Raw genomic sequence first — 10,000 nt, forward strand, 5'->3', positions numbered from 1 at the left:
CAAGGTGGCTTGGTTACCCCCTACCAAAATGGGTCACAGCCGTAATAGGCAAAGTCCCGAAGCGCTGGACCCTTCAGCGCTTCAGAGCTTCGCCCCTACTACTGCTCTAAAAGAATTGGTCCTGGTAATCCAAAAAATTTAGGGAAGCGCTGGAACCTTCAGCGCTTCGCTCATATCCCCCCTACTACGGCTGTAGCATAGGGGAACCGCCAGAAGCGCTGGACCCTTCAGCGCTTCGTCCCTACTACGGCTGTAACATAGGGGAACCGCCAGAAGCGCTGGACCCTTCAGCGCTTCGCTCATATCCCCTACTACGGCTGTAGCATAGGGGAACCGCCAGAAGCGCTGGACCCTTCAGCGCTTCGTCCCTACTACGGCTGTAACATAGGGGAACCGCCAGAAGCGCTGGACCCTTCAGCGCTTCGCTCCTATCCCCTACTACGGCTGTAGCATAGGGGGACCGCCAGAAGCGCTGGACCCTTCAGCGCTTCGCTCATATCCCCTACTACGGCTGTAGCATAGGGGGACCGCCAGAAGCGCTGGACCCTTCAGCGCTTCGCTCATATCCCCTACTACGGCTGTAGCATAGGGGGACCGCCAGAAGCGCTGGACCCTTCAGCGCTTCGTCCCTACTACGGCTGTAACATAGGGGAACCGCCAGAAGCGCTGGACCCTTCAGCGCTTCGCTCCTATCCCCTACTACGGCTGTAGCATAGGGGAACCGCCAGAAGCGCTGGACCCTTCAGCGCTTCGTCCCTACTACGGCTGTAACATAGGGGAACCGCCAGAAGCGCTGGACCCTTCAGCGCTTCGCTCCTATCCCCTACTACGGCTGTAGCATAGGGGAACCGCCAGAAGCGCTGGACCCTTCAGCGCTTCGTCCCTACTACGGCTGTAACATAGGGGAACCGCCAGAAGCGCTGGACCCTTCAGCGCTTCGCTCCTATCCCCTACTACGGCTGTAGCATAGGGGGACCGCCAGAAGCGCTGGACCCTTCAGCGCTTCGCTCATATCCCCTACTACGGCTGTAGCATAGGGGGACCGCCAGAAGCGCTGGACCCTTCAGCGCTTCGCTCATATCCCCTACTACGGCTGTAGCATAGGGGAACCGCCAGAAGCGCTGGACCCTTCAGCGCTTCGCTCATATCCCCTACTACGGCTGTAGCATAGGGGGACCGCCAGAAGCGCTGGACCCTTCAGCGCTTCGTCCCTACTACGGCTGTAACATAGGGGAACCGCCAGAAGCGCTGGACCCTTCAGCGCTTCGCTCCTATCCCCTACTACGGCTGTAGCATAGGGGAACCGCCAGAAGCGCTGGACCCTTCAGCGCTTCGTCCCTACTACGGCTGTAACATAGGGGAACCGCCAGAAGCGCTGGACCCTTCAGCGCTTCGCTCCTATCCCCTACTACGGCTGTAGCATAGGGGAACCGCCAGAAGCGCTGGACCCTTCAGCGCTTCGCTCATATCCCCTACTACGGCTGTAGCATAGGGGGACCGCCAGAAGCGCTGGACCCTTCAGCGCTTCGCTCATATCCCCTAGTATACACTGGGTAGTCTGTTCCTATCATTGTGCGGAAGGTGGCTTGGTTACCCCCTACCAAAATGGGTCACAGCCGTAATAGGCGAAGTACAGAAGCGCTGGAACCTTCAGCGCTTCGCCCCTATCACGGCTTTAAAACCCGAGCGAAAAACTCTATGTCCTTAAACGAAATACCCGTTTTGCGCGGTCCATATCTCCGCGAAAACACAACGCACAGCCGGGACACTCATATCTAATTGTAGTACAAGTCTACCTCTACAAACACATCCGAGTGGATCCTGGATGCGACCTCCACAGCCGAGGCACGAGTCGGTCAAAGTAGGTCGCAGGGACCATATTACGCGCGCCATATCTACCCGGAAATAGAACGCAGAGCGGGGATACTCATGCCCAGTTGTCGAGCTGGAAGTCCTCTAACCACCCATATAAGATGAATAATAAACGGATACACACAGCCGATGCAGCGCGTGTTTGAAAACCGCCGATCGATCTTCATACTCTGACAAAATCACAGCGAAAAATCCTTAAACCAAATACCCGTTTTGCGCGGTCCATATCTCCGCGAAAACACAACGCACAGCCGGGAACCTCATATCTAATTGTAGTCCAAGTCCACTTCTACAAACCTATCCGAGTGGATCCTGGATGCGAGGTCCACAGCCGAGGCACCACGCGGTCAAAGTAGGTCGCAGGGGCCCTATTACGCGCGCCATATCTACCCGGAAATGGAACGCACAGCGGGGATTCTTATTTTGAATACACGGTCCCGACGTCCTCTAACTACCCATATAAGCAGAATAATAAACGGGTACCCACAGCCGAGGCAGCACGTATTTGAAAACCGCCGACCGATCTTCATACTCTGACAAAATCACAGCGATAGCGCCAATACTCTGTTTCCTTAAACCAAATCGCCGTCTTGCGCGGTCCATATCCCCGCGAATACACAACGCACAGCCGGGACACCTATGCCGACGTGTAGCCACCGTCAACCTCTAAAGACATGTGGAGGGTGATCCACAATCGGACACTCACAGCCGAGGCACGACGCGGTCAAAGTAGGTCGCAGGGACCATATTACGCGCGCCATATCTACCCGGAAATAGAACGCACAGCGGGGATACTCATGCCCAGTTGTCAAGCTGGAAGTCCTCTAACCACCCATCTAGACACTCCTATAAACGGATACACACAGCCGATACAGCGCGTATTTGAAAACCGCCGACCGATCTTCATACTCTGACAAAATCAAAGCGAAAGACTTAAACGAAATACCCGTTTTGCGAGGTCCATATCCCCGCGAATACACAACGCACAGCCGGGACACTTATACCCGATCGTAGACCACATCCACCTCTACAAACCTATCCGAGTGGATCATGGATGCGACCTCCACAGCCGAGGCACGGTGTAGTCAAAGTAGGTCGCAGGGACCACATTACGCGCGCCATATCTACCCGGAAATAGAACGCACAGCGGGGATTCTTATACTGAATACACGGCCCCGACGTCCTCTAACCAACTATGTAAACTGAATAATAAACGGATAACCACAGCCGAGGCAGCGCGTGTTTGAAAACAGCCGACCGATCTTCATACTCTGACAAAATCACAGCGAAAGACTTAAACGAAATCGTCGTTTTGCGAGGTGCATATCTCCGCGAATACACAACGCACAGCCGGGACACTTATACCCAGTTGTAGTCCACGTCCCCCTCTACAAAACTATCGGAGTGGATCCTGGATGCGAGGGTCCACAGCCGAGGCACGGTGTAGTCAAATTAGGTCGCAGGGACCATATTACGCGCGCCATATCTACCCGGAAATAGAACGCACAGCGGGGATTCTTATACTGAATACACGGCCCCGACGTCCTCTAACCAACTATGTAAGCTGAATAATAAACGGATAACCACAGCCGAGGCAGCGCGTGTGTTTGAAAACAGCCGACCGATCTTCATACTCTGACAAAATCACAGCGAAAGACTTAAACGAAATCGTCGTTTTGCGAGGTGCATATCTCCGCGAATACACAACGCACAGCCGGGACACTTATACACGATCGTAGACCACATCCACCTCTACAAACCTATCCGAGTGGATCATGGATGCGACCTCCACAGCCGAGGCACGGTGTAGTCAAAGTAGGTCGCAGGGACCACATTACGCGCGCCATATCTACCCGGAAATAGAACGCACAGCGGGGATTCTTATACTGAATACACGGCCCCGACGTCCTCTAACCAACTATGTAAACTGAATAATAAACGGATAACCACAGCCGAGGCAGCGCGTGTTTGAAAACAGCCGACCGATCTTCATACTCTGACAAAATCACAGCGAAAGACTTAAACGAAATCGTCGTTTTGCGAGGTGCATATCTCCGCGAATACACAACGCACAGCCGGGACACTTATACCCAGTTGTAGTCCACGTCCCCCTCTACAAAACTATCGGAGTGGATCCTGGATGCGAGGTCCACAGCCGAGGCACGGTGTAGTCAAATTAGGTCGCAGGGACCATATTACGCGCGCCATATCTACCCGGAAATAGAACGCACAGCGGGGATTCTTATACTGAATACACGGCCCCGACGTCCTCTAACCAACTATGTAAGCTGAATAATAAACGGATAACCACAGCCGAGGCAGCGCGTGTTTGAAAACAGCCGACCGATCTTCATACTCTGACAAAATCACAGCGAAAGACTTAAACGAAATCGTCGTTTTGCGAGGTGCATATCTCCGCGAATACACAACGCACAGCCGGGACACTTATACCCGATCGTAGACCACATCCACCTCTACAAACCTATCCGAGTGGATCATGGATGCGACCTCCACAGCCGAGGCACGGTGTAGTCAAAGTAGGTCGCAGGGACCACATTACGCGCGCCATATCTACCCGGAAATAGAACGCACAGCGGGGATTCTTATACTGAATACACGGCCCCGACGTCCTCTAACCAACTATGTAAACTGAATAATAAACGGATAACCACAGCCGAGGCAGCGCGTGTTTGAAAACAGCCGACCGATCTTCATACTCTGACAAAATCACAGCGAAAGACTTAAACGAAATCGTCGTTTTGCGAGGTGCATATCTCCGCGAATACACAACGCACAGCCGGGACACTTATACCCAGTTGTAGTCCACGTCCCCCTCTACAAAACTATCGGAGTGGATCCTGGATGCGAGGTCCACAGCCCGAGGCACGGTGTAGTCAAATTAGGTCGCAGGGACCATATTACGCGCGCCATATCTACCCGGAAATAGAACGCACAGCGGGGATTCTTATACTGAATACACGGCCCCGACGTCCTCTAACCAACTATGTAAACTGAATAATAAACGGATAACCACAGCCGAGGCAGCGCGTGTTTGAAAACAGCCGACCGATCTTCATACTCTGACAAAATCACAGCGAAAGACTTAAACGAAATCGTCGTTTTGCGAGGTGCATATCTCCGCGAATACACAACGCACAGCCGGGACACTTATACCCAGTTGTAGTCCACGTCCCCCCTCTACAAAACTATCGGAGTGGATCCTGGATGCGAGGGTCCACAGCCGAGGCACGGTGTAGTCAAATTAGGTCGCAGGGACCATATTACGCGCGCCATATCTACCCGGAAATAGAACGCACAGCGGGGATTCTTATACTGAATACACGGCCCCGACGTCCTCTAACCAACTATGTAAGCTGAATAATAAACGGATAACCACAGCCGAGGCAGCGCGCGTGTTTGAAAACCAGCCGACCGATCTTCATACTCTGACAAAATCACAGCGAAAGACTTAAACGAAATCGTCGTTTTGCGAGGTGCATATCTCCGCGAATACACAACGCCACAGCCGGGACACTTATACCCAGTTGTAGTCCACGTCCCCCTCTACAAAACTATCGGAGTGGATCCTGGATGCGAGGTCCACAGCCGAGGCACGGTGTAGTCAAATTAGGTCGCAGGGACCATATTACGCGCGCCATATCTACCCGGAAATAGAACGCACAGCGGGGATTCTTATACTGAATACACGGCCCCGACGTCCTCTAACCAACTATGTAAGCTGAATAATAAACGGATAACCACAGCCGAGGCAGCGCGTGTTTGAAAACAGCCGACCGATCTTCATACTCTGACAAAATCACAGCGAAAGACTTAAACGAAATACCCGTTTTGCGAGGTCCATATCCCCGCGAATACACAACGCACAGCCGGGACACTTATATCTAACTGTAGTCCAAGTCCCCCTCTACAAATCTATCCGAGTGGATCATGGATGCGAGGTCCACAACCGAGGCACGATGTAGTCAAAGTACGGTCGCAGGGGCCATATTGCGCGGTCCATATTTACCCGGAAATGGAACGCACAGCGGGGATTCTTATACCGAATCCACGGTCCCGACGTCCTCTAACCACCCATATAAGCAGAATAATAAACGGATACCCACAGCCGAGGCAGCACGTATTTGAAATGCGCCGGCCGATCTTCATACTCTGACCAAAAAGCGCCGGGCGATCTTCATACTCTGACAAAATCACAGCCGTTTTTATATCGTTTTGCGAGATGGATATCTCCGCGAATACACAACGCACAGCCGGGATACTCATACCTAATTGTATAATACGTCTACCTCTACAAACCTATCCGAGTGGATCCTGGATGCGAGATCCAGAACCAGGATCCATATCGCGCGGGTAAACGGCGGGAGTAACGAGGACTCTCTTAAGGTAGGGGACGTTACTGGGCTGCGCTGCGAAAGACTTCCTTAAACGGAAGCGCCGTTTTTGCGAGGTGGATATCTCCGCGAAAAACACCACGCACAGCCGGGGACACTTATACCCAATCGTAGACCCACGTCCACCTCTACAAACCTATCCGAGTGGATCCTGGATCCGAGACCCCACAGCCGAGGCACCACGCGGTCCAAAGTAGGTCGCAGTTGCCGTTTTTGGCGCGCTCCATCTCTCCGCCAAAACACCACGCACAGCCGGGACACTTATACCCTATTGTAGACCCCGACCTCCTCTAACCACCCATACATGCAGAACAATAAACGGATACCCACAGCCGATGCAGCAAGTAGTTCAAAAGCGCCGGCCGATCTTCGTACTCTGACAAAATCACAGCGAAAGACGAGCGCCAATACTCTGTCTCCTTAAACCAAATCGGCCGGTTTGCGCGGTGCATATCCCCGCGAATACACAACGCACAGACTCGGCCCCTACGCCGAATAGTAGACCACGTCCACTTCTAAAGACCTGTGGAGTTTGAGCCACAATCGGACACTCACAGCCGATGCACGACTCGGTCAAAATAGGTCGCAGTAGCCACATTGCGCGGTTCATATCTCCGCCAAAACACAACGCACAGCCGGGATACTTATGCCGAATTGTAGACCCCGACGTCCTCTAACCACCCATCTAGACACTCCTATAAAACGGATACCCACAGCCGATGCAGCGCGTAGTTCAAAAGCGTCGGCCGATCTTCGTACTCTGACAAAATCACAGCCAAAGACGACCGACAATATCGCCGGTCTGCGAGGTCCCATATCTCCGCGAATACACAACGCACAGCCGGGACACTTATACCCGATCGTAGACCACATCCACCTCTACAAACCTATCCGAGTGGATCCTGGATCCGAGACCCCACAGCCGGGGCACGATGTACGCAAAGCCGGTCACAGTAGCCGAGCGCCAATACTCTGTTTCCTTGAACAAAATCGCCGGTTTGCGAGGTGCATAGCTCCGCGAATACACAACGCACAGCCGGGACACTTATACCCAATTGTAGACCACATCAACCTCTACAAAACTATCCGAGTGGATCCTGGATGCGAGACCCACAGCCGAGGCACGATGTGGTCAGAATAGGTCGCAGGGGGCCACATTGCGCGGTCCATAAACCCGGAAATGGAACGCACAGCGGGGATAATAATACCGAAATGTCGACCCAGACGTACTCTCACAACCCATAAGGCAGACCAATAAACTGACACCGACATAACCAATAAACTGACACCGACAAATGAATAAACGGACACCCCACAGCCGATGCAGCACGTATTTCAAAAGCGTTGGCGATATTCGTCTCACAGCGAAAGACGAGCGCCAATACTCTGTCTCCTTGAACCAAATTCCCGGTTTTGCGCGGTCCATATCTCCGCGAATACACAACGCAAAGGACTCGTCCCCTACGCCGAATAGTAGACCACGTCCCACTTCTAAAGACCTGTGGAGGAGGATCCAGGATCGGGCATTCACAGCCGATGCACGACGTGGTCAAAATAGGTCACTGTAGCCATATTGCGCGCTCAATATCTCCGCCAAAACACAACGCACAGTCGGGGTACTTACGCCGAATTGTAGACCTTGACGTCCTCTAACCAGCCATCCATGCACTCCTATAAAACGGATAACCACAGCCGATGCAGCAAGTAGTTCAAAAGCGTCGGCCGATCTTCGTACTCTGACAAAATCACAGCGAAAGACGAGCGACAATATCGCCGGTCTGCGAGGTCCATATCTCCGCGAATATACACAACGCACAGCCGGGACCACTTGTACCCGATCGTAGACCCACATCCACCTCTACAAACCTATCCGAGTGGATCCTGGATCCGAGACCCCACAGCCGAGGCACGATGTACGCAAAAGCCGGTCACAGTAGCCGAGCGCCAATACTCTGTTTCCTTGAACAAAATCGCCGGTTTGCGAGGTGCATAGCTCCGCGAATACACAACGCACAGCCGGGACACTTGTACCCGATCGTAGACCACATCCACCTCTACAAAACTATCCGAGTGGATCCTGGATGCGAGACCCACAGCCGAGGCACGATGTGGTCAGAGTAGGTCGCGGGGGCCACATTGCGCGGTCCATAAACCCGGAAATGGAACGCACAGCGGGGATAATAATACCGAAATGTCGACCCAGACGTACTCTCACAACCCATAAGGCAGACCAATAAAACTGACACCGACATAACCAATAAACTGACACCGACAAATGAATAAACGGACACCCACAGCCGATGCAGCACGTATTTCAAAAGCGTTGGCGATAATTCGTCTCACAGCGAAAGACGAGCGCCAATACTCTGTTTCCTTGAACCAAATTCCCGGTTTGCGCGGTCCATATCTCCCGCGAATACACAACGCAAAGACTCGTCCCCTACGCCGAATAGTAGACCACGTCCACTTCTAAAGACCTGTGGAGGAGGATCCAGGATCGGGCATTTCACAGCCGATGCACGACGTGGTCAAAATAGGTCACTGTAGCCATATTGCGCGCTCAATATCTCCGCCAAAAACACAACGCACAGTCGGGGTACTTACGCCGAATTGTAGACCTTGACGTCCTCTAACCAGCCATCCATGCACTCCTATAAACGGATAACCACAGCCGATGCAGCAAGTAGTTCAAAAGCGTCGGCCGATCTTCGTACTCTGACAAAATCACAGCGAAAGACGAGCGACAATATCGCCGGTCTGCGAGGTCCATATCTCCGCGAATACACAACGCACAGCCGGGGACACTTGTACCCGATCGTAGACCACATCCACCTCTACAAACCTATCCGAGTGGATCCTGGATCCGAGACCCACAGCCGAGGCACGATGTACGCAAAGCCGGTCACAGTAGCCGAGCGCCAATACTCTGTTTCCTTGAACAAAATCGCCGGTTTGCGAGGTGCATAGCTCCGCGAATACACAACGCACAGCCGGGACACTTGTACCCGATCGTAGACCACATCCACCTCTACAAAACTATCCGAGTGGATCCTGGATGCGAGACCCACAGCCGAGGCACGATGTGGTCAGAGTAGGTCGCGGGGGGCCACATTGCGCGGTCCATAAACCCGGAAATGGAACGCACAGCGGGGATAATAATACCGAAATGTCGACCCAGACGTACTCTCACAAACCCATAAGGCAGACCAATAAACTGACACCGACATAACCAATAAACTGACACCGACAAATGAATAAACGGACACCCACAGCCGATGCAGCACGTATTTCAAAAGCGTTGGCGATATTCGTCTCACAGCGAAAGACGAGCGCCAATACTCTGTTTCCTTGAACCAAATTCCCGGTTTGCGCGGTCCATATCTCCGCGAATACACAACGCAAAAGACTCGTCCCCTACGCCGAATAGTAGACCACGTCCACTTCTAAAGACCTGTGGAGGAGGATCCAGGATCGGGCATTCACAGCCGATGCACGACGTGGTCAAAATAGGTCACTGTAGCCATATTGCGCGCTCAATATCTCCGCCAAAACACAACGCACAGTCGGGGTACTTACGCCGAATTGTAGACCTTGACGTCCTCTAACCAGCCATCCATGCACTCCTATAAACGGATAACCACAGCCGATGCAGCAAGTAGTTCAAAAGCGTCGGCCGATCTTCGTACTCTGACAAAATCACAGCGAAAGACGAGCGA

The sequence above is a fragment of the Anarhichas minor genome, unplaced genomic scaffold (assembly GCF_050575085.1).
Source record: "Anarhichas minor isolate MPS153535 unplaced genomic scaffold, ASM5057508v1 ptg000214l, whole genome shotgun sequence".
NCBI classification, from domain to species: domain Eukaryota; kingdom Metazoa; phylum Chordata; class Actinopteri; order Perciformes; family Anarhichadidae; genus Anarhichas; species Anarhichas minor.